At 40.2% G+C, this 26,209-nt stretch overlaps 1 protein-coding gene and 1 long non-coding RNA gene across 4 annotated transcripts in view; both read left to right on the forward strand.

Annotated features, from left to right (window-relative positions):
- The window catches only part of LOC133476731 (uncharacterized), a 120,608-nt gene extending 111,119 nt beyond the window's left edge, over positions 1-9,489 (forward strand). For all 3 annotated transcript variants that reach the window (XR_009788133.1, XR_009788134.1, XR_009788135.1), the window contains 2 exons: positions 802-833; positions 9,345-9,489. This is a non-coding gene — a long non-coding RNA (uncharacterized LOC133476731). The remainder of the gene's footprint in view (positions 1-801; positions 834-9,344) is intronic.
- frg1 (FSHD region gene 1) overlaps positions 1-26,209 on the forward strand; it is a 436,830-nt gene that overhangs the window by 400,923 nt on the left and 9,698 nt on the right. The gene's annotated exons all lie outside the window — the stretch shown is intronic.

The following is a 26,209-nucleotide window of genomic DNA, read 5'->3' on the forward strand; positions in this document are numbered from 1 at the left end:
TCCCGATAAACGGTGCAAGACAGATGAGAGTGCTTCCTTGCAGTCAGCAAATCATTTGGGCGGAGATTGATGTTCTCGTGTGTGTGTGTGTGTGTTTCTGCAGGCACTCACAAACTGACAATTTTCTTGGCACCATCGTTCACTCATCCCGTTTCTTTGCTATACCAAAAACGCTCAAGGGTCAATGTGATATCAAATAAAAGGATTGAATACATTTTGGGGTGATGCAGGAAAATGCCAGAAATAACATACAGGGGTGCGTGCGTTGAGCTACGAGTGACTCGAATTAGGAGTTTTTCGAGATTCGAGTTGTCGTTCGGCCAATTGTTTTTATTTTTGATTTTTTTTCCGTTGACTTGGGACCACACTCTGGAGAAATGTGCACACTATGGTGGCGGCGAACTCAACTCGATGCACTTTGGCAAATAGTGAACAATTCATCAAAAATCCTAAAGTCCAAATTTTAGTGGGGGAAAAAAGGGAATATTCCCAGACTAAAGTAATAATTTTATGAGAAAGCAATCATATTGCTGGAAAACCTTTTGAGGAAAAAATGTATACTATATCTCTATTATAAAAAAGGGGGGGGGGGGGGGGAAGCCATACTTTTTTTTTTTTTTTTTTTTTTCCCCCCACATTTTAAAAATATTTTTTTCTAACTGTGTCACCATTAATATGGTAAAAAACCCAGATATTAACTAAAACACAGAGAGTGTGTGTGTGGGAGATGGTGCGTTAAATGACAGTATGTCCTGCACTGACATTGCAATTAAAGAGATGACGTTTCTTTTCTTTTTTTAGGCAACCCGCCCGCCGCAGGGATCTTGTTGCAGGTAATTGCTATGAAAATCCGCCTCCTTCCTTTTATGTTTTCTATTCTCTCCAACAACCCAGAAACACGATTCAGATTAGAAATCTTCCTCAGTCTGCAGTGTAATGTAACGTTGCTAGAAAAACTGGCGAGGGTGCTACAAAATGTACTTTGAGGCATTTAAGTAGCATTTATGATTACTTGCAGTGTATTACGAGCATTTGTGGGTTCAATGTTTTCAGACGTGTTTTTTTTTTTTTTTTTTTAAATATTGCCTCTGAGGGAATCTATGCGTCCCTGTATTGTCAGAATAAAGTCCTAATTTTGCAGGTAAAAAAAATTGGACTACTGTAAAGCTGGAGTAAGACTTTTTCAAGAATTGTTTTTATTATTTTCAGGAAGAAAAGTCAAGATATTGTCTGAATGACGTAAGAATTGTACAGAAAAAAATCTTGTGACAATGTCAGAATTTCTCAGTCTTGTTTTTCTCGTTTTATAAGTTGGAGGTGTCCCAAATCAAAACAATGTTGGCATCATTTTACAAAAAGCTTATTTTCTCTGCCTTATGCACAGAAACTGGTGTTTTTAGTGAATCCAGCCCATGTTCTGCTACTATGAACTAAACAATGGAAAAAGATAATAAACAAACTTTTTCCGGTGAAAGGTGAGTCTATTCTTTCTTTCGGTAGCTTCGATTGCTTCATAACACAATATTCTGTCTTGAAAGATCCGTGAAAATTCTGACACTATGGGAAACTCTGCTTTGCATGAGTTAATATGGAGGAAATGACATGAGAGAACCGGAGGACTAAATAAAACTATTTGATTTGCAAACCCTGTTCAGTGGTACTATAATGATTGACATTTACTGTATGGATCCATCCATACAATCTGGCTGATGTCATGCACTAAAAGGTAGAAAGGAGAATATGCATTCGCAGTTCAAGGGCGGGCTCAGCGATTCTCTTCCAATGCTTATTTGGCGTCTTTGCGTTTCTTCGTCCAGCGTCTCCTCAGCACAGCCCATTTCACTAATTAAACTCGCATCACTTCAATAGCTAAAAGTTGCTGCTTGTGATATGAGGAGGGACATTTTCTTTGAGAAGTTACTCAAAGGTGGTCAACCATGTTACAATCGCTGTGATATAGTTTGCTCAAAGTTTCCGCTAACACCTTTTCTCCATTTTATTATGTTACAGCCTTATTGCAAAAAAATGTTTTAAATGGCATTTTTTTTTGGGGGGGGGGGATTGAAACTTCAGAGGTGCTGCAAAAAGGAATGCGGCAAAGTGACCAAAGATGGGTGTGCCAAGCTTGTGGGATCTGCCAAACATGGAGGAACAAAAGTATCGAGCAAAGTCTGTGAATGCTTACAGTGGATATAAAAAGTCTACACACCCTTGTTTACGTCCTTGTTTTGTTGTTTAAAAAAAAAAAATGAACAACTGAGATCATGTGGTCGCACAAGTGTGCACACCCTCTTATAACAGGCACGTGGCTGTGTTCAGAATTAACTAAAACATTAAAAATATATAAATATCAATTGAGTTGGACAGGTTATAGGTCACATTCAGGAATAATGTAAAAAAAAATTGACTTTTTTTTTTTTTTTTTTTTTGCCAAAACACAGAAACCTGGCATTTAAACAGGGTTATGTAAACTTAACATTCACTGTATGTACATGTTATATATATATATATATATATATATATATATATTTATTCCAATTATCAAAAGAAGAGTGAAGTGCTATAAATACTTTCTGGATACATTTTGCAGTGAGAGAAAAATAAAAACTCGACACCAGCAAAAGAGCAATTAAGCCAGCACGCTACAAAGATTACTGCAAGGTCAGCAGATGGCAGGCAGAAACAAGCGGAAGCTTAAAAGGCAAATATTTGTACTTGGAAATATTGGGCCGGTTTATTAGTTTCATAAACATGTTATAGTGAAAATACAATTGGAGTCAAACTTGGCATGTTGGGAATTTAGTGACGCCTACAGGTGATAACACAAGCAGCTGAAGCCAGAATCATTTGATGTGAGAAGAATAACGAATTTTAAGAGTGTCGGATTTTATGCCATTCAAAAAAAATCATAATAAAGTGAGTACTTGAAAAGACAGAAAACGTACTATTTTGACGAATAAAGTCAAAATATTCTACGAATAAAGTCAGAATTTCACAGCAGGAAAAGCTGTCATATTGTAAGCATGAAGTCCTAATTTTTGGTGAAAAAGAAGTCTTAGTATTGTGAAAATAAAATCTGAATTTTCTGGGGAAAAAACTAAATTTGGGGATAAAGAAAAGAAAAAAAATGCAATATTGTGAGAACAAAGTCAGAATTTTCTGAGGATAATAATCTGAATTGTGGGAGTCTTTTTCTTATTTGAAAGTAAATGTGATATTGTAAGAATAAAGTTTGAATTTTCTGAGAAAAAGATCCCAATATTGTAGGAATTGAAAAAGAAAAAAAGTTGACTATCGTGAAGATTTTACAGGGGGAAAATAATATTGTTGTAGTTAAGTCAGAACTTTCCAAGAAAAAAGTTTTTGTAATTTGTAATGTTGTGATAGTTTTGAGGGGAAGAAGGCATAACATTGTGAGAATAAATTCTGATTTTTGTTTTATTATTATTATTATCGGGTAAAGGGAGAATTCTTCAAGAAAAAAAGTCAAATTGTGGCAGTTAGAGTTAGCGATAAATTTTGTAAGAATGAAGTCAGAATTTTAAAATAAAAATATTTTGAAAGTGATAATTTTATGAGTAAACAAATCTAAATATTGTGAGAACAACATATGAATATTACAAGAAAAATGTTGCAATATTTGGAGAATAAAGTGATCATTTCATGAGGGGGGGGGGGGGGAATTTTATGTTGTGAGACTAAAGTTATAATTTGATGAGAAAAAACTCATTGAGAAGTAAGTTGGTCCTTTTCCTAGAAAATAGCGATGTGCTAGCTAACAGGCAAAAAGCGCTAAGGAAGCTAATATTACCCAACGGAAATGACACTAAAATGCACTATTACTACGATTATCAGTATTATTGATATTCTAAGGATGCTAAGAAGATTTGTGTGTATGCGTGTGATTTAGCACATTACTTGTTATGGCAAAGTTGTTTGAATAATGAATATAAAAAGTAAAGTGAAGTGCTGTAAATAAGACACACTGGGGAAAACGCTGGTATTCAATCCCCCCCCGCCAACTCAACCTCTTCATCTCACCCCCCCCCCCCCACCCCCCACCCCTCCCCCCTCCAGGCTTGGGAGAGTCTGATAAAGCCAGTGAAAAGGCTTTGTGTCAAGCTCTATTAATCCACGCGGTGCTTAAGAGATGCTCGTTAAATCGTGTGTGTGCGTGTGTGTTGTGAGCTAGCTTAGTGCTGATGTCGCACCTCCAGTTTTTTTTTTTTTTTTTTTTTTTTTCTTCGTCCCACAATTTTAGTAACCAAATTCCCTCCGCTGGGCTAAATGACGACACGCTAGTGCAGAGACCACAAAAATGTTCAGAACTCCCTGCATTAATAGTTTACAGTGGTGCCTTGAGATACGAGTGACCCGACTTAAAGATTTTTTTGAGATGCAAGCCATTATTCTGTGTGGTTTGTGTGTGTGTGTGTGTGTGTGTGTGTGTGCTTTGACTTGCGAGTGCAAATTTGAGATACAAGCACTGTAGGGTGGCAGCTCTCTTCACAATAAGCAACACTTTGGCAAACAGTCAACAATTCTTCAAAAAAGAAGCTTCAAGCTGTTTACTGTCAACCAAACCAAGGCAATTACACATTTTGTATTGAAAACAGACAACTTAGCCTTTACTTCACTAGATTAATGCTAACGCTAACACATAGTGGGAAACGTATAAAAAAAAAACATTGAAGCAACTGTTATTTGAACACATGGTGGAACAACACATTTTGACATTTAATATAACGGTACTCACAGGCATATATTCTTTATCCTCTGCTAGGAGCTGACGTCCATGTACCGTATATCCGGCTGTCTTATACTGCCCCCAGGTGGCCAGCACAAGGGCCATTCAATTGATGCAAAATGTGACAAACACTGTGTAGTTCTTTTTCATTTTAACTCATTCACTGCCAGGCCTCCCAGTTAACATGGTGGATATTTGACTTCAAAAGCCGTCTGTGTTACTACTGTATGTTTTTATAAAAAAATAAAATAAAATACAATATTATAGACTGCTATTTTTCATATTTAAAAAGAAACATTATGAAATGTTGTATTTTGGGGAGGCTGTAACAGATTGACTTTTCCAATAATTTCAATAGGAAAAGATGATTTGAAATACAAGTAATTTGTTGCCAAGAGCGTGGTCACGTAATGAGTCAAAGTACCGCGATACTGGGTGGTTTAATCTCACACTTGATTGGTGGGCTGGCACTCCAGAGACCCAACTATATGTATACAAGCAATTAAAAAGTACATTTCTCATATGACCCCTTTAAGCTGAATTAAAAATGTCATTATTCCTATGTGTGATTAATGAAGCCCATCAAAGCGGGTATCCAAACCTGGCAACGCTTTCCAATCGCAAATTCCTGCAGAACCAAATGTGTAGGATGCTGGGGACGTAATTAATGCCTCAAGGCAGTTTTGCTGTCAAGTTCTCAAAACGTTTCTGACAGAAGCGCAACACAAGCGAAGAAAAAAATTGCTCTTTTGGCCCAAAAAAAAATAATTCTTAAAAAGAGAAAAGAGAGACTGAGGCCGTCTCGGGATGGGTGGCCATCTGCCACTTAGGTGGAGGGTAGACCCATAAATAAGGCTCTCACGCGTGCCACGTTCAAAGCTGCAGAGAAGCAAGAAATATTTCACAATGAGTCCAACCTAACTTTTTTTGAGGAGACTTCATGTAATGATAATAATAACTTGGACTTAAAAAGCGCCTTTCAAGGTACCAAAGGACTTGTAGGATTGTACAGTCGGCTTCGAGGGTGATCCTTCAGCGCCAATAAATGGATTGGCGTCACTGTCCGATGACATACAAAAAAATTGTTTTACAGCAAATTAGTTGAGATGACTTTAGCTCTAAAAACATCTTTTCACAGACATGACTCTATGTTGTCACTGTGTCAAAAATGGAATGAAAAGGCTAACAGGAAAGCCATAGTTGTAATAATTTCTGGGTTGCGAAGAGGTAACATACATGCCAGCATCCTCACATTTCCAGTTTTATTTATTTTATTTTATTTTTTTAATAAATCAGAAGCTCTGTAGGTCATTTGTTTTTACGATCATGTTGAACTGATATTGAAGTCTTGGATCATCATTTTGGGTATATTTAAGGTTAGATTATTAATACTGTGTAGACAATCATTAACATTTGGGACGTGGTCACTCGCAAATTTTCGCCATTGTTTGGGCCTTTGATTTATTTGTTGAGGACAAATAATGAAAAGTTGAATTAAAAAAAAAAAAAAAAAAACACAAAAAGAAGTCTCGACATTTTAGGTCATGAGGTTGACATCGACACCATAATTGTGCATGATTTGCCCTTGGGAAGCATGTAAATCGTTAACAAGAAGGGACTTAAGCTTTACCCCTGGGGGACGCCACAAAGACAGGCTAGCTTTCAGAACATAACGTTTTTTGCATGTGGAATAAACTAGGTTTTGCCAGGTTTGTTGGTCTTCGCTGCATGTGCATGTACAAATGTTAATTTTTTTCTAAAATCAAATCATCTATAAGCTAACATTTTTGATGGTAATGATGTCAGATTAGTTTGAGTACTTTTGGGTATATTTTGGATTTAAATGTATAAAAGACCCTGCAAAGTGAAGCATAAGAAAGATGCGTGGAGACGATTTGATTCGTAGTCAATTTTGGTCCCTAACCCCTGTGAATAGCGAAGGCTCTATTCTGTCCACCACAAGTTCCCTACACAAATACCAAGGGGGTGGCATTAAAAAGCAAAAACACTTTCCGTGCATTGCTTACAAATGTACCTAAAAGTCAATAGAAAATCCTCTCAAAGTTACCATTTCTGCCCAGTGAATCTATTTAACACGCTCTGAGAACGAAATGTCTTATTTTTACAGCACATTCCATTCAATCTAGAATAGCAAGTGTCCATCTTTGTCCGACAGTGATGAAGCATTTACGTCTTATAACTCGGTGTGCTCCCATGAACAATTCATGGGTTCCCACAATAACAACAAAAATCACAATACCCAAGCTCACCCACCGTCGTATTGTATCCAGAAGTAATATAATTTGATGAGAAATAACAATAAATGCATTCACGTTGTCCTCCTTATCATTGCAAATGAAAACGTCTGCCGGCCAGCTGATAACAAACGCTCACAATGTGTTGTAAAAAGTGATAGTTTAGCTCGGCGGGAGCTAGCGTGCTAAATGCCGGTCACTGCTTCCATTTGGGCTGGCCGGGCCGTCGGGTCGGCTATTTGCTGGGAATGATCCCGTCTGCGTTATCCCCACCCCACCTCGCACACACGCACACACACCCAACAGGCAGGCTGTGTTAACACTACAGTAGCGATAATACTTAAATGTTAGTATTAGCTTGCTGTGTTGCAGTTAATATACAGTATGTATTAATACTACAGCAACTTACTTAGTGCCTTACAGTAGAAGAAGAAGAAGAAGAAGTCTAATCTGGCCAATTTGGGAACACCAGGATTAAATCACGATGCATAAACTGTTTAATGCTTAAAATTCTGTTAATGTAATTAGTCTGTTTTAGAAAGTACAATATTATAGAGTACGGAAATATATTGCTGCCACACCGGGGGGGGGAAAAAAAAAGAAAAAGTTCAGTACTAGAGTGCTGACAAACTGTAACTCATGAATTGCATTTCCATTCGTTCCAACAGCAAAAGATGATTTGAGATGTGATTGATTTAAGTTACGAGCATTGTCAAAAAACAAATTCAAATTGAAGTGAAAGTGGCTCGTTACACGCTGTAAACCGTCGTTTGTGCTCTCAACCGTACGGAAGGCCGAGATCAAGAAAAAGCCTTTGTGGGAAACATTAATTTTGGCTTGTTTGGTTATTCACTGGAATCGGTGCCGGTTTGATTCCATGACGTCAGTTTGACTTCAGCGGTTCCGGACGATCTTTGTGCCCAATTCCCCCGGTAGACTGTAAACGTGAGCTCCATTCACGCAAGCCACCAGGCTCCCGACACGCTGTTGTGCGCGTCGCTCAAGGGCTCGAAAATTGCCTGCGATCTAATTGCGGATGTCGCGCTCGCTGTCCCTCACGGAGGTGAGGCCGCCTACGGCCGGTGGCCACGCGTAATGGCCCGTGAAAACGCGTATGCCTTTTATCTCCGATGCACACTTTCAATCGAGAGGGAAAACAACAAAGTGCTCTCCCTGTGAGTGGACACGCTTGAAAGTTTTATGCTCTCTCGTTTATGTCGGCGCAATGCGCTGCGGGTCAGCCAGGCCGAGTTACAATTGCAGCCGTTCCAAAGGCTCAGCGGGCGCAGCACGACAAGGCCGTTACAAAAAATAGATAGATAGATTTTGACATTGTGTTGTTGTTGTTATCACGATGTAGACGGGTCTCATAAGAAACGCCAAAACCTTTTCATTTTCCTGCGACTCGGTAAGATGCTGTAAAATTAATATTATTGATTGTTGAGCATTTTGCGTTTGTGTATTTTTATATTGTCTACCTATGTTGCGCCACTGTTTGTTCAATTAGCCGTTGCTTCCAAAACCGCGACTATCGATGCTAGCTAACAGTTAGCATGCCAATAGCTTAATGATGACAAACAATGCAAAAACACTAAGCAGATTTTCCTAAGGCAAAGCTATGAGGTTGTTTTAAATCTAGAATGTTATTCCCTTCGGGTTTTATTGTTTTGTTTTTGATTAGATTGACAGTAAATTTCAACAGGCATTAAACAACTTCAAGCCTCTTTTTTTTTTTTTTTTTTTTTAATGAATTGTTCACTCTTCGCCAAACTGCTAGCAGTATATAAGCAGTGCTGCTTATTGTGAAGTGAGTTGAATTGAGCTCCCTGCCACCATACAGCGCTTGTCTCGCAAGTTGGGATATGTTACACCGTGATAGTGTGACTGAAATAAAAGTTTGTGCTTTCCAGTCAAAGGACAAAACAAAGTCGGCTCACTTGTATTTCAAGGCACCACTGTAGTTTTCTATTGGGGGTTTTGAGGAACTTTTTTTTTTTTTTTTTTTTCATTCTTGAAAAAATATGCATTTTTATTTAGGGGAAAAAAACATTTTGTTGAATGGAAAATCAGATTTCTTTTTTTTTTTTTTTTTCTTGGCATACATAAATGAAACAAAACTCAAAAAATACTTCTTACTCACATACATTTATGCCTGTGTCTCTTGCAAAACCTTTATTCTCAAAAGTAGACACTTTTTTTTTTTCTCAACTTCATTCTCATAATATACTATGTTTTTTTTTTTTTTATGCACCCCGAATACGCCTTCATATCCCGGCAGAACAATCCCACATTTTGCTGTGAAAAAGTTTACACACTGAGGCATGCTCTTGTTTGGCTTCCAGACGCAAGATAACGCAGACCTGTTGCGGCTAAGCACCAGGAGATGAAGCTGGATGATGGAACGAGGGAGGAAGCCGTGGCAGGAAACCCCCCAGACAACCAATAATTTAACTTTAATCTGAGCTCTGCAGGTGTACGCTGAACAAGTGAGCAGATTTACTCCCCTAAATCTAATGTTATCACCCGCACACACACACACACACACACACACACACACACACCAAGAGGCATCGCTGAGAGAAGTTACAAGTGGAATTACACTGATTGCCAAAGAGGTCACCCTTGATAAGAAAGGAATTGCGAGGAAATGGTGTTTACGTGCCAGGAGCTGGTGCGAGGAAGTCTGAGATGGGAATCAGTAGCCAACTGGGGGGGGGAAGAGGTGGGATGGCGGCTTTCGCACACAAAACGATGAGTTTAAGTCACAATATGGAAACTGAGGAGACCGAGAACATACCTGAGATTCACTTGTTGTTGTTGTATCACTTTTTTTCTAAACTTCTTCACTTTTGTAAAATTGTTGGCATTTTTTTCTAAAAAATGTTTGTCTTTATTGAAATATGAATTTATTCTTGTAATATTGGTATTTATTTTCTTGAAGAAATCTGACTTCATTGACTTGACTTGAAAAAATACAACTTGACAAAACACAACTTCATTCGTGGAAAAATAGGACTCCATTCACATAAGAGTAGGACATTTTTTTTATTAAGTCTGACGATTTGCATCAAAGTATGACATGTGACGTGGAAGACAAAAAAAATCTGCCTTCATTCTCAGAATTTTACATTTATTTTTTTTCTTAATATTCTTAAAATAGGTTTATTCTCAAGATAAGGACATTTTTAAAAAATCAGACAAGATACTGAAGAAAATTGATTGTTGTACTCATTACCATTTTATTTATTGGAAAATTCAAATGATTTAATTGACATAAGATTACTACTTTTATCAGTTTTTCTGGTAAGAGTGGAGTTTTTTTCCTCAAAAATCTGAGTTCTCGTAACTTATTTTTTTTTCAAAAATAAAATCAATACTTTCTTGTAATCGGATTACTTTTAAAATTTTATTTGCAAAAATGAATTTTATCCTAAAAGAAAGCTGAATTGTCATAAATTTGACTTATTTTTTTCTTTAAAAGAAACTTCTACCCGTTACAATATACCTTTTTATTTTTTTTAATTCGGACCATTTAAATTTCAAATCTTTTAACAAAGATGACTTTGTTCTCACATTCTCATTCTTTTTTTTCTGGAGAAAAAATGTGGCTATTTTTGAAAAATCCAACTTTTTTTTTTTTTTCAAAAAATATCAGACTATAATCTGTAAAAATGAAACTTTATTCATGTAGCAGTTTTTTGTCAAAATAATGTCTTGATTCTCATGTTTGATTTTTTTTTTTTGATTTTTTGATTTTTTTTTTGATTTTTTTTTTTTTCTGAGGAAAAAAATACAGCTTTATTCTCATAGAATTGTGACTTTTTCTGTTAAAAAAAATTATTGGTTTCTTGAAAATAAAGGTTTTTTTTTAACGAGACTATTCGCATAGGATTATGGCTGTTTTTCTATAAAATAATAATAAAAATTATTCTCAGGTTTGCAACATTTTTCTCTGAAAAATAAGAATTTTTTTCCCCCTGAAAGAATTTCTTTTTTTTTTTTTTTAAATCTGACTTCATGGTCATAAGGCTGCACCTTTTTTTCTCGTGAAAAAGACGACTTTATTCGTGTATGGTTATGCTGTTTTTTTTTTTTTTTCTTGGTATACAATTGTGATGTTTTTCTGGAAATAGAATACTGCAACTTTTTTTTACTGATACGGACTTATTTTTCTCAGATAGCACAAAATAATGAGTTGAAGTGTTACAATGAGGAATCTTATGAGACAACCCCCGTAGGCATGACTGTGAGTGCGAATGGTTGTTAGTTTCTATGTGCCCTGCGATTGGCTGGCAACCAGTTCAGGGTGTACCCCGCCTCCTGCCCGATGACAGCTGGGATAGGCTCCGGCACGCCCGCGACCCTACTGAGGAGAAGCGCGACAGAAAATGGATGGATGGATGGATGGATGGAGATGACATGAGGTGATAGAATACAAAAAAAACCCTGCAGAAATATTCCAATGGAGGGGATTTGGCGTCAAGTTGATATTTCCCTCGCTCTGTCCAATCTGATTCTATCCTCTTTTGAATATAGCTTTCCCCTAATTATTGTTTTCATTTTGGCATTTCTTCGGGGGGAACCGACTCGCTCGCAGTCAAGTAATCGTGCGTCTGACTTTCCCCAAAGAGATTTTCAGCTCCTTTGCACTCATTGTTTTTCATTTTCCGGGGCCGCGACTTTTCTTCGCTCTGCGTGCACGCTCATCAGCATAACGCTTTTACGCTTGACTTGCTCGCATTTCCCAGCGGAGTAGCAAGGACTGGAGAACAGACCTCATTTACTTTTCGCACTATTCCCAATAAAAGATGGCAAATGCTAGTTGCTAATAAGGCCTTTTTAGCCTAGATTTTTGTGGGACAGTACTCGGGCTTTAACAGGGAAAAAAAAAAAAAATCACGGTTCGGTACCGACCAAATCAGCAATCCATTCATTGACCAGTAATAACAATGTATAATGCAAATTATCCAAAAATGTGTTAAAAGCCCGACTAGTTGAACCATTTCTATTTATTAATTTTTTTTTTTTTTAACTGTAAAAATCCCAAATCTGACTTTATTCTGGTAAGACTGACTTTTTTTCTCTAAAAAATATGACTTCCTTCATGTATGATTACAACTTGAAAAAAAAAAGTCAAAAGAATCACGTTTTAGTTTTATTCTTGTACGATTATGACATTTTTCCTTTGAAAAATATGACTTTATTCTTTATAAAATGAAGTCTTCCCCAAATTTATTTGTGGAAGATTACCACTTTCTTTTTTTGTTTTTTTTTTTTTTTAAACCACTTTTTATTAATAATTTTTGTTCCTGACACATTTCGATCTTATTTTCTGGTGTTTTGCAGCATAACCATCTGCTCATAGTTTCTTTCTTTTTTTATTATTATTGTTATTCAACTTTATTCTTTTAAGATTTTATTTGAGAAATCTGAGACCATGGTCATGGTCCTCAGTCGGAAAAGGGTGGAGTGCCGTTTCCGGTTCGGGCATGAGATCCTGCCGCAAGTGGAGGAGTTCAAGTATCTTGGCGTCTTGTTCACGAGTGAGGGAAGAACGGAACGGGAGATCGACAGGCGGATCGGCGCGGACTTTGTATCGGTCCGTTGTGGCGAAGAAGGAGCGAAGCCGAAAGGCGAAGCCCTCCGTTTACCGGTCGATCTACGTTACGACCCTCACCTATGGTCACGAGCTGTGGGTCGCTTCCTCCACAGGGTGTCCGGGCTGTCCCTTAGAGAGAGGGGGAGAAGCTCGGTCATTCGAGAGGGGCTCCGACTCGAGCCGCTGCTCCGCCACGTTGGGAGCAGCCGGATGAGGTGGCTCGGGCATCTGATTAGGATGCCTTCTGGACACCTCCCTGGTGGCAAACTGGAAAGACTACGTCTCACAGCTGGCCTGGGAACACCTCAGGATCCCCCCCCCCCCGGGAAGAGCTGGATGAAGTGGCTGGGGAGAGGGAAGTCTGGGCGTCCCTGCTAAAGCTACTGCCCCCGCGACCCGACCTCGGATAAGCGGAAGAAAATAGATTGGATGGATGAATGATTTTATTCGTTTTGTTCCTGCCGACTCTCCTTGTCCTTTTGTTGTTTGGCTATGTTATGCAGCGGAGTAGAATCGTAAAACACAATGCACATGATTGAAATGATATTTTTTGTATATTTTGAACAAATAATTGAATGTTTTTATAATGTATAATCACTTTATTTTATTGAATGATCGTGACATTTTCTTTTCTGGAACACCCTCTCGGCGTTGGCATCTTAACGGCGCCGTTAGCGCAGAGCGGCGAGATGCTTGTCCGTTTGCCCTTCACTAATGTCCGCCCCCCAGTCAATAGCTGTTGACACGCTCTCGATTACGGCGCGGTGTACCTCGGCGTCGCGTCGGACGAAATGAACGATCGGCGCAATTTGTGTCGTGGGCCGAGCCATCCGAAGGGAGTGTCGCCATAGTGAAGAGAAACATTGACGGGAACACTTGCACTTCGTTACGAGTGTTACGTGGATGGACAAACAAATGTTAGCATTGTTTGGGTATTTTAATAGACAGAAATATTGATATTGTGCCTATGTGGATGGGTAGACAGTTCAATTGGTAAGTTAGTCACTTAGTTCATTAGCCCAAAGGTCATTCAGTCCCTCGGGTAGTTAATTAATTGGTCAGTTTGTCAGTTGAGTAGTGAGTTCATCAGTCAATCGGTCTGTTTGTGGTTCAGTCACTTGGTCAGACAGACGGACAGACAGACAGTCAGTCAGTCAGTCAGTTAGTTGATCAGGTAGGTAAGTAGTCAGTTTTTAAATTGTATGGTTAGTTAGTCAATTAGGTCCCCTGTTACTGAGTCTAAAGTCTGTTTGTCAGTCGCTTAGTTTTTTTTTTTAGTCAGTCAGGTAATTACTTAGTCCGATAGATAAAGTGAGTTAGTTAGTTGAGTGAGTCAGTCAGATAGCTGGTTAGATAGCCAGGTAGTTCGTCAATTAGTCAGATAGTTAATGAGGCAGAAATAGTTATGTGGTTACTTTATTTCTGCCTCATTAACTACCTGACTATTTAGTTTGTCAATTTGTTAGTCAATCAGTTAATTGGTTAGTTAGTCGGCTAGTCTGTCGAGTAGTGAGTTAGTCAGTCAGTTGGATAGTTAGTGAGTCAGTCAGGTAGTCAATGAGCCAGAAATAGTTATGGTTATTTAGTTAGTTGGTTGGGTGGGTAGGTAGGTAGGTAAGTGGGTAAGTAGGTACAGTACAATGTTATAGGGTTAGTCAGTCAGTCAGCCAGCTTGTCAGCTAGATAGTTAGTTAATCAGTCATATTTATTTATACGGTTATTTAGTCAGTACATCTATCAGTCAGTTAGTCATTCAATCAGTTTATTAGTCAGTCACATAGTTAGTCAGTGAGTTAGTTAGTCAGTCATTCAGTTAGTGAGACAGACATTCGTTCATTCCGCTTCTCCTCACTCGGGTCGCGGGCGTGCTGGAGCCTATCCCGGCTATCTCCGTGCGAAAGCGGGGCACACCCTGAACCGGTCGCCAGCCAATCACAGGGCACATAGAAACAAACGACCATTCACACTCACATTCACACCTACGGGCAATTTGGAGTCGGCAATTCACCTAGCGTGCATGTTTTGGGCATGTGGGAGGAAAGCGGAGTGCCCGGAGAGAACATGCAAACGCCACGCAGGCGGGACCGGGGATCGAACCCCGGTCTTCAGAAGGCAGTGGGTCAGTCTGCCCAATATTTAGCGGCCCAAATACCCGACTCACAGTCGAGTCAGACATAGTATGCCCGGATATGAGTTTGTGTTTGGCCTAGAACTTTTTTTTTTTTTTTTTTTTTTTTATATAAAAGAAACCATGTCGATCAACATCCTGGAGGGTGGAGGAATGACATGTATTTTGTGTTTATGCCACCAGAAGAACATATCCCTTCATGTGTCCTATTGGTTGCTATAGCATCCTAGTTTGCGTTTCAGGTTTTTCTCATTCCCGAGCCAGCATCGAATGCCTCCGCATTCGTTAGCCCGGCTCCGACTTGAATTCGTCACCCGTGTTGAGCTGTACATCGCTGAGTGGATTGCCCCCCCCCCCCATCGCTCCCCTCCCACGAGGGAAATCAACCTGGCTGAGCGACCGACATACCGTTCGACACGTGGCGTCATCCCGCGCATAAACGCGCTCAATGTCAGGTGAGCGCAAGGACGACGAAACAAAAGGACTTTTTTTGATGCGAGTGTTACGTAAGGATATGCGAGTAAACACGGGGAATGCAGAGTATTAGTTTGAGTCGTCTTAAATCCCACGGCAGTCAGCTTTATGAGCGCTCCATCAAGAGGCTTATTTCCAAAAATGTCAGACTTGCTTTCCTCCAAAGTGCTGATGATCACTTCGCAGCTCAGCCGCTAAAGAAAAAGTGCGAGAGTCCTTTTCAAAGCAGCAAATTCTTGCATCAAGTCTGACTACTTAACTCAAGTTGATGAAGCCAAACTATTTGCTCTGGCTACACCTGCAATGGCTCACTTAGTCAGTTAGCAAATTGTCAGTAGTTCAGTCGCATAGTTGGTTCGTTAGGTAGTTGGCCAGTTGGGTAGTTGGTTCATCATCTAGTCAGCCGGTTCGTCATTGATTCACTTAGTTGGTGAAGTTCCGCTCTCTACTGACTATGACTGTATGGCGTATTCAACTAACTGCCAGCCGGCAAACTTTCTCAGTGTAAATTTATACAAAATATTGGTTTTTTTCTCCCTTGGTCTCGTGGTGACTGGGGTTGGACATCAAAAGCAAAATCCAATTAAAGAACAGTTTGATGGATTAAATAGCATCACATTCCCTTCGTTCGTTCGTTGATTCCGACCCGTTTACGCGCGAGACTCCGCTTCCTCAATAAGTCACTTTAATGTCACGGTTATGACAACAAACAGCGGCCGGCAGCTTTGCTTGCTCAACTGCAGGTCAACAAAATGAAGCGTATATCACATTTCTGGGGAGACGCCTGGCAGCCGAGCTTCGCAAATCCCATTATACTCATCACTATGGACGGGTTTTTTTTTTTTTTTTTTTTTATAGACGCTCTGTATGTGCTAATAAATGAAGAGTTGTGGTGCAGTAAAACGCGGGTAAACAAGCAACCCGGTGAAAATATGGCGCGAGTCAACCTTGAGGAGAGGCGGCGGTGCAGCGCGGCTGTTAACCGACGCCCATCGTGCTCATGACATTCATTAACAGCACGCCACCGATCATGTCGGCCATCTGTTTTCATCACACACGCTGCCGAGATGAGACTCTGTCGCCTCTTTCATGAGGCGACGCTGCAATTCTGACACGCTGTGCCTTTCGCGTAGAAGCCAGCCAAGCGGGATATCCTCTTGGCTAACAAACTGATAAATAAACTCCTTTTCAATTGTTGATCGCTATTTTTTTTCCAATTCTTTTTTTTCACAGGTACTTCAAATATTTTTGTGGAGATTATTAATATTATTATTATTATGCAAAAACAAAAATTAACATTGTCTAATTTTATCCCATTTTTGTTCGTTATTTTAATTAGTTTTTATTTTTAAATAATGATTTTCCTAAAAACTGCGAAAGAACCTATTTTCCATTTTATTATTCTCACTTTTCTAGGAGTAACTTATTTTTCTATTCTATTTCTATTTTCTTTTTATTAATTTAAATTTATTCGTTTCTTTTTCTGATTTTCTTTTTTTTTTAAAAGGTATTTCTAATTTATTTTAAGAAAAAAATTTAATTGTATTTTTATTTATTTATCTGTTAATGTTTTTTATTTTTCTAGTATTTTTTTCATGTGTACTGTAGTTCTATTAGTATTTTTTCTGTATTTATTTTCTATTTCTTTTTTTCCATATTCAGTTATATATATTTTTTAAATGGCTTGAACTCAAAGGGTGCAGCAACACATCGACAATAGAACTGTATTGACAGTCAAATATTCTTTATCCTCTGCAAAAAACAAGTAATATTAGTGCCGTACTGATGAGCTGGGAGGAGATAGCCATCTGTCTGTTACATACTGCCCCAGGTGGCCAAGGTGGGCACACGAGAATGACTCAGTTGTCATTCAGTTAATGCAGTTTGACAAAAAAAGGTTGAATTATTTTTAATTGTATTGAATTATGACATTCGAGTCTCCATTCATCCATCCATTTTCCGTACCGCTTATCCTCACTAGGGTCGTATGTTTTTCTAAAGTACAATATAAAAGAGTGCTATTTTTCCTCATTAAAATGCACAATACAACCATTTTTGTAGTTTTTTGGGGGAAGGCCGGAATGGATTAATGCCATTTCCATTCATTTCAAAGCGTAAAGATGATCTGAGATACAAGTGTTTGGATTTACGATAAATGCAACAAATTAAATTCGTATCTTAAGGCACCTCAGTAATGGGTATTATAATACAATAAAACAATATACAATATTGTCTTGTAATTTGTGTCACTCACTGATTTTTCCACGTTGAAATGTTTCACACCTTTTGCACCGGAATGCGCCACGTCGGCACCGTAAAAGAACATCAGCTTGACAGATGTCACTTGATGGAATAAGTCAGGTAAGTAAGGTCACCCCCCCCCCACACACACACACACACACACTCCCAACCTGGTGCGTCTATAAGAGCGGTGGCCGGCATTTAAGGAAATCCGCTCTGTTACTACGACTGACTTGAAAGCGCTTAACTTTCAGCGGTTGTGTTTGGAGCGAAGCCATGGCACACCTTCCCGTCCTCTGCATGTCCTCCTCCATCCGTGTCGTCCTTGATTGTGTCACTGGGACCGCTTCCTCTCAACTCACTCTCTCATCTACTTTACGGCAGTCTAATTGGATGCCAATCAGAGAGGATGGCGAGGGGAGGACATCCAGAGTCACGTGACTCATGAGCCGTGTTGCCAGCGTCTAGGGAAACACATGCGTGATGATGTATTTGTGGATTTTTTTTGTTCAAAAACATTTTTTAAAAGATGTTTTTTTCATATTTTTTATTGACATATTTTATTTCAATAATAAGAATTATTATTATTGTTAAAGTATGCTACTAAGTGTTTCTCTTTTTAGTGTTTTATTCGTAAGAATTCATTTTTTATTTTTTCCCACAATTACATTTTTGGATTAAAAAGAAATCACTCAAAATATTTCAGTTTTTCCTCTATCACGAATTTTTTCTTTTTAAAATAATTTTCCATAATAATTATATTTTTTGTTGATTTATTTTTCAAAAAATAGTTTATTCTATTTTGTACTGATATAGGTTTACCCACAAAAACATCTATTTTGGATTCAAAAACAATGAAAACATTTTCTATTTTTTATTGTAATTTTTACATTTTCAGTTATTTCTTTTTATTCCAACATGTACTTCTTATTTTTTGGTGGATTCAAAACACTTCTATTTTGTTTTTAAGTTTTTTTATGAATAACTTCCAAAAAATACATCAACAGATGTATTTCTGTTTTCCCCTGTTTTCATGTAAATGCTAATATTTTCCATTAAGAATATTTTTGGAATAATTACTTATTCATGGATTAAAAATAAATATTTACATTTTTCTGAATAATTTTGTTAAGTTTTTTTTAAAAAGTCATTTCTTTTCACAGTTATGTGCATTTTTTTTCTTTTTCCCTTTTTTTCCCCCACAGATACATTTTCTGGATTAATGTTAAAAGTGGCCTGAGCGTTACAATTGTTTCATAACTCAAAAGCACGTTTTATGTGGAAAAACATCCTGCCTCAACGTGGACTTTACCCCAACCATTCACCTGATAGGTAAATATTTTAAACGCGGCAGGCTCGAGGGTGTAAAGGTGGGGAAAGTGCTAGGTGTCCACCCGTGGCCCCGGCGGTCACCCAATCATCCCCTCGCTGGCTAATGAAAAATCCACCTTGCATCATCATTGCCGGCGACCCTGGCGAGGCGAGATGCGATTGGCCGCTCGGTGGCCCCCGTGGGCGTCCTCTGGGCAAGGTCCCGACAGGCCAGCGCTGTGCCGGACATGACGAGAATAATCACGAGCGACGCCGTCGGCCTTCCATCGATTTGTCTGGGATAACTCGGGACGAATGGTCGTCTCAAACGACCGTGAGTCTCGCTTCAAAGTCGTCGTTATCAATCTGCCTCTCGTTTAACGTGTAACGCTTTAACGCAATTCCAAGGGCAAACGCATGAGAGTTTTTAAAGGCGTGCACAACCTTCAAAATTCCCATGGCACACCCCCGCTGCACGTTCCCGCCCTCCAATATAAAAAAGAAAAATTAGAATAATAATAATTTTTAAAAAAGAGCCCAAACAAGCCGTCATGTTTAACGCATTCAACTGAAATCTACCACTGGCGAATATATCCGTCAAGTAGGCGTTGAAGAGGGTCTCGCCCGGCTTGTCTGTGAAATTCAAGCTTCTACACAGCTGTAATGACAAACAGACGCCAGTGGAGGGCAGCTATCCATTCAGGGGCGAATCTTTGCTTGTCACGTCGATGACTTAGGTAGCTAGTCAGTCATGTTGTTAATCAGTAAATCAATCAGTTCGTTGGTTTGTCGGTTAGTTAACAAGTCAGCCAGTTAGGCAGTCAGGTTGTTAGTCGGTGAGTGAGTCAGTCAGTCTCTGTTAGTTGGTTGCTGAGTTAGTCACTCAGTCAGTTAGTTAGTCAGATAGTCAGTCCGCAAGGCAGTTAGTCAAGTAGTGAGCTCCATCATGTTCCAATTTCTTAAAGCCATGATTAATCGACAATGGGCAGACTTCTTGATGATCGGTTCGTTGAATGTTTGACAAACCTTTGAGCCTTGGCTCGCTCTCTCTCTCTCCTGCTTTCATACTCTCTCTGTCTCGCTCTTTCGAGTGCTCGTATTGTTTACGATCACCTCAACTGAATTTCTTTTTCCACCAATATGGAAAAATTGATGAGCAACAAGGAAAATTAATTGCCTCGACTTTGGCATTTAATTAGCGTGAAATTATTTCCCCATTGTTCTTTGTGCGATTAGCTAGCGCGCTAGGAATCCTCAAAAGCTCATTTTCACTCATTTGCTTTTTTACGAGGCGCTGACGACCGGTGTCGAGTGTTTAACGCGGGCGGGGAACAGGCCCTGTTGTTCATCTCACTTCTGACGAAAATGACGCCGCTCCGTGTTCACATTATCTGCCCCTCAATGCATCGGCTAACCTGACATGACACATACTTTGTTTGCCAGTACCAGTAGAAACTCTTTGCGGGTAAAAACAACAACAAAAAAACATGGAAGGCAATTGAGCGAAAAGTGCTTTGTCCATGATGATTTTCAGCATTGAAATGAATTGAAATGGCAATAATCAATTCCAATTTATTTTTTTTACGTGTGCTGTGGGTGTGGCCTAGCCCTAGTGAGTGGCATCAGGAGCTGAAGTTGATTTGTCCCAACTTCGCCACTAAGTCTGTGTACGAGCATCTTGGTGTGAGTTGTGGCCTACAGCATCTCCTTGTGAGTGTTCTCATTTTGTGTTTGTCCATGAATGGCTGAAAGTGCTTCAGCGACTGCAGCTCTCCTTGCCCACATGCGAGGGCATTTCAGTACCTTCGTTGCTTATATATTTTTTGTTGTTGTTGTTGTTTTGCTTCACTGAAGTGGGGGCGTATGTCAATGGGACTTGAGTGAGTGGCAAAACGCTGAACCGGCTTTCTGAACATATGGTAATGACACTGTAATGATGGGGTGTGCACCAAGAGTCTTACTCGCCCACATATTGCAGAGGGTCTCTTTGTAACGTGGTGGCTCACTCTCACACACACACACAAACACAAACACTACTCCTCCACATAACCTGTGCTACACCGTGGGAGCCACATAATTGGTTTTATGCATAAACAAGGCATGGAGGATGTCATTGACTTGTTGCTCTGCGGGGAAAATGTAAAATGTCACCAAGGCCCCTCGTCATTACAAATTGTAAGCTGTTACGATTACAGTGGTGCCTCGAGATACAAGTGACCCGACTTACGTGTTTTTGAAGTACGAGCCCTCGTTCAGCCGCATTTTTGCTGATGAGCTCTCCATGGTGGCAGTGAACTCAACTCAACTCACTACTCAACAAGCAGCACTTTGGCAAAAAGTGAACAATTCTTCAAAAAAATCTTGAAGTTTCAAGCTATTTATATACTTGCTTGGTGCTCATGTCATTGAAGACATTTCACCTCTCATCAAAAGCAGGCTTCATCAGTTCATGCAACAAGACTCAGTTAGGACACACTAACCTGTGTTTGTGTGGAAAACTCAATTATTTCTACTCCAAATTAGTGGCACGCCCGAAACCATGAATGGTATCATTCTTTTTTTATGTAAGAAAGGAGGAGAGCTGTTAAGCTGCCTGACAGAGAGGCAATTGTCAGTCCACAAGAGTCGTTGGGTGCCACTAACTTGGGGCATAAATAGTTGAGTTTTCCACACAAACACTGGCTAGTGCGTCCTGACTAATTCTTGTTGCACGAACTGATAATACCTGCTCGGATGAGAGGTGAAATGTCTTCTAAGACAAACAGAACAGTCCAGTTGCGATCGATTGAATGACCTCGGAATGAAATGACCTGGATGAATCCGAATATTCCCATTCAAACTTGCTCGGTCCATTCGAATCATCCAATACAGGGGGTGACAGGTGGGGTCCAAGCTCCTGATCCCCCTAGAACTTCCACTTTTGCCCTCATTTACAGTGATGACAAGTAAACACACAGAAACAACAAAGATAATAAAAAGCAAGATCAAAAAATGAACACTATATTAGCTAAAACCATTACAAGAAGAATTGAAAAATATAAGAAGCAGAGGTTAAAAATGGCTCAGGGAGGGGAGGGAAGACAATTTCATTGATCTTTGCAAGGAATTCCAGGGCACAGGAGCACTAACACTAAAAGCAGTTGAACCAAGTTGAGGAAAAAGTCGAGGCGTTTTGAAAAGAAGCAACTCATTGGAACAGCTTTGATAAGACCCAATATGCCAATCGAGCATGTTTGTGATACAAAACAGGGATGTTTAGCAGTAAGAGTTTTCAAAATGAATAAGAGCCAGCGTAGCTCGCGTCTAATGGAGAGAGAAGGCCAACCGGCCTACTGATAAAGAGAGCACTGAGAAGTAGTGTAGCGAGCTGAATATGAGGAAAGCTTTGAGCGCCAAATGTCATGCAAGGCTTTTATGCTGATCTTGGTGAGCGCTATATCATATATCTCGATACTTTTTTACGTTAGTGCTGCTATTCAGGTTTGACTACCAGAAGGACATGAATCCCTCGCTTCCAGCCCTCAAGATAATAACGACGTTGATGATGATGATGATGATGATGAGGGACGTGTCATTGTCACTGGGATTCAAGTGTCTGCATTATGAATGTAAAAAGCAGTTTAAAAATACACTGAACCCTTTTTCAATGATTCATGCCTTTCAGCTCCCAGGGAACCACCGAGGCTTCTTGACGCCAGCAAGTCAACAAAATGATCCTGTTATGGGGGGACGGTAGTGTCTCATGCAAATGAGTCACGAACTCCCCTCGACTGCAGGGTGTGCCGCCATGCAACGGCTTTTGTTGCCGTGACGACTAGGAGCAGAGCAAGGGTGTCGCTACTTGTTGAGCCTGGAATCCAACACAAAAAGCGAGTGCTATCCGTTAAGACATTACAAGCATGTATTAAGCGTGAATTTTCACTGACGGAAGCAGCACTTCATCGCCAAGCTGCCTTAATTACAGGTGACAATTTGTGTAGCAGATCTGTGCATGTGGCACATGCAGTAGACATGCCAACAAATAGCCACCATGTCGAAACTGCGACAAATAAAAATACCCCGACACCCACCAATCATGTCGACGACAATATTTTCACTGGCAGAGGCCGCGCTTCATCAACAAGTCACCAGAATTCCACTTCCACTACCTTGCATATTTGTGCATGTGGCGCATGCAGCGAGCACAGCGACAAATACAAATAACAGCTACCAAACCCGCTGTGTTAGCAACTCTATTTTCCGTGGAGGAGGCGGCACTTCATCACCAAGATGCCTGGATTACACCTGTCAATAAATGGTGCATATAGCGGATGCCTCATCAAACACAAATACCTCATGTCGACAACCGAATTTTCTTTGGAAGACGCAGCACACCAAATTTCACTGGTAAGCAGATCCCAGTATGTGGCGCATGCAGCATACACATTGCAAAACAAGAATAACTTCACACACACAATCACCTCTTGGACAACTCTCACTGGCCAATCAAGTTTATTCTTGTCAGGTTATCAGAAGCTAACTCTGAGAGTGCTTGGAGCTAATGCTATTACATACTAACACTGCAGCTCTGCTTACCTGTTGGCTTTGACATCGTAGTGTTTCTGTGAAGTCTGGCCGTCGCTTGACAACATCAGATCTTTGCCCAGCCAAGCTGCTATGTCATGGTCGGAGTAACGCGGTGTGGGGGAGTGTTTATGTAAATGAGAATGCTTGTGATGTCACAATTGGCAAAATTCTGAACAGCTTGCTCACAGGCACATTTTGGAAAAAAGGCAATTCACGAAAACTGTACTTGATTGTTCAGTTTCACACGTGATTGTTGGGCGGGCACTACACAGACTGAAACGATTGATATACGAGCAATTTAAAAGTCACTTTTAGATCACATGTCACCTTTAACACATGGACAGCCTGTAACAATGAGGACAGCCTGTATATTGCATTTAAAAGGAGATATGACCACTAAGGCTTTCGATTCATGACTTCGGCATGCGTTCATGTCTCAAAGAAGGAAGCAGTCTTCTTACGTATTGCTCTTAAAAAGCCATATCGGCAAATGCAATGGCCCAGTGTGTACGTGCGTGTATGTGTGTGTATACTGCCACCTACTGAGATCATGTGTAATTACAAGCTGAATGAATCTCAACGTGCACGAACCGCTCACTGTACGCTTATCATATTTAGGGAACTATTCCAACGTTGAGTGTATTGAGTGAGCGCAGCATGGTTGATTAGTGGTTAGCACCTCTGCCTCACAGTCAAGAGCTTCTGGGCTCGATTCCCAACTGCCAAATTGTACATTTTCCATTTTAGTCAGCGTGAGTGTGAATGCTTGTTTGTGTATTTGTGCCCTGGAATTGACTGGCGACCAGTCCAAGGCTCTTGACAAACTCACCTGTGGTAAGGTCCAGTGACCCGAGACGCTAATTAGGACAGGAACAATCAAAAATGGAGGGATGGATTGTATTTGATCACATTGGAGTAGCTTTTAATGTGAGTGACTGGCGACCAGGTCAAGGTCTACCTAACTTCTTTTGTCGAAAGTCAGCTGGGTCCAGTTAGCTGTGACCCTGATGAGGAAAAAAGCGCTAGAAAAAAAATGGATGGATGGGTATCTAGCTCCTTCCCTCAGGTAGGCGCTACCGATCAATGCAAACGAGAACTAGCAGACATTCCAACAGCTTCTTCCCTCTTGCGATCGACTCCTTAAACACCTAACCTACAATTCCATGACAACATTCTGGCAATTTTTCGACTTGAGTTCATTGTCACATTTCTGTGGGGACAATTGTGCATTACTCGTGATTAGATTATTATTATCGATTAGATTATCACACTACTCGTCCACTCCTTGAAGTCTCGGCGCCCTTTGCACAATGCTCATTGCGCCGGACTATAGCGATATTAGTCGTTCGAACTGCTCTAAGTGCTAGAGGACTCTGCATCTTTTTGAACAATTGTCAAAAAAAAACAAAATAATGTAGCGGCATTACCAGATAACTAGCAACCCTTTACTGCTCAGTGACTTTTTTTTTTTTTTTATCAATGCCTTTATGTCTCAAAAGTGTTTTCTGTCAATTGACGGCCTGTTGTCGTACTCGAGCGGCTCCCAACTACCGGAGACAAATTCCTTGTGTGTTTTTTGGACATACTTGGCAAATAAAGATGATTCTGATTCTGATCTTTTGGTTGCTTTTTATACGAGTGACTGGCATCCAATTCAGGGTGTACCCCACTTCTCTCGCCGAAAGTCAGCATAGCCTCCGGTGGCCTGCCACCCTAATCAGGGCAAGCAGTTTAGGAAATAGATGCATGGAAGATATTTGATTGTATCGAAGAAGCTTCATACATCATTGACTGGCGTCCAGGTCCAAGGGTGTACTCCGCTTCTCTCACCAAATATCAAACGTGATAGGCTCCAGCTCACCAGCAACCCTAATGATGACAAGCGCTATTAAAAAATTGATGGATGAATTGATGGCATCACAACAAAGTAGCGTTACACATATTTGACCTTGTGACCAGTGCGGGATGCGTCCCACTTCTCTCACCAAAAGTCAGCGTAGGATCCATTTACCCACGACTCTGAGGACAAGCGCGCCTGAATGTGGATGGATGGATGGTATCGCATCGGAATAGCTTTATACACGATTGACTGGTGACCAGTCCAAGTTGTACCCCGCTTCTCTCACCACAAAGTCAGATGGCATCGGCTCCAGTTCACAAGAAAGACATATATTAACCCTCCTCATTGGTGGTTAACATTATTCAAGTGTTGAATTTTTTTGAACTAGTTGGTATTAGGCGGCACGGTGGCCGACGAGTTAGAGCGTCAGCCTCACAGTTCTGAGGACCCGGGTTCAATCCCCGGTCCCGCCTGTGTGGAGTTTGCATGTTCTCCCCGTGCCTGTGTGGCTTTTCTCCGGGCACTCCCAAAAACATGCATTAATTGGAAACTCTAAATTGCCCGTAGGTGTGACTGTGAGTGCGAATGGTTGTTTGTTTGTATGCGCCCTGCGATTGGCCGGCAACCAGTTCAGGGTGTACCCCGCCTCCTGCCCGATGACAGCTGGGTTAGGCTCCGGCACGCCCGCGACCCCAGTGAGGAGAAGCGGCTCAGAAAATGGATGGATGGATGGATGGATGGATGGATAGTTGGTATTAGCTTGGCTCACATCTGCTTCTACGTGACTGCCAGCGAGTAATGCAAAAAGTAAAGTAATTGAACACATTAACGGGTGTGAAAATGGAGGCTAAATGTGAGCTAATTCCTATAATGAGCTATGTAGGAACGTAATTACTATAACCTCCTCTGCAGATTTTTTTTTTTCATTATTCTCTGCCACACCAAGAATTTTCTTCATGTCACTTTTTTTTTGGATAAAGATTAGCTCTTTTATTGTAACACGGTGAGAGCGGAGGTCAGCCTTAATGGTTTTCACGGCGGACTGGAG

The sequence above is a fragment of the Phyllopteryx taeniolatus genome, chromosome 4 (assembly GCF_024500385.1).
Source record: "Phyllopteryx taeniolatus isolate TA_2022b chromosome 4, UOR_Ptae_1.2, whole genome shotgun sequence".
Lineage (NCBI taxonomy): Eukaryota > Metazoa > Chordata > Actinopteri > Syngnathiformes > Syngnathidae > Phyllopteryx > Phyllopteryx taeniolatus.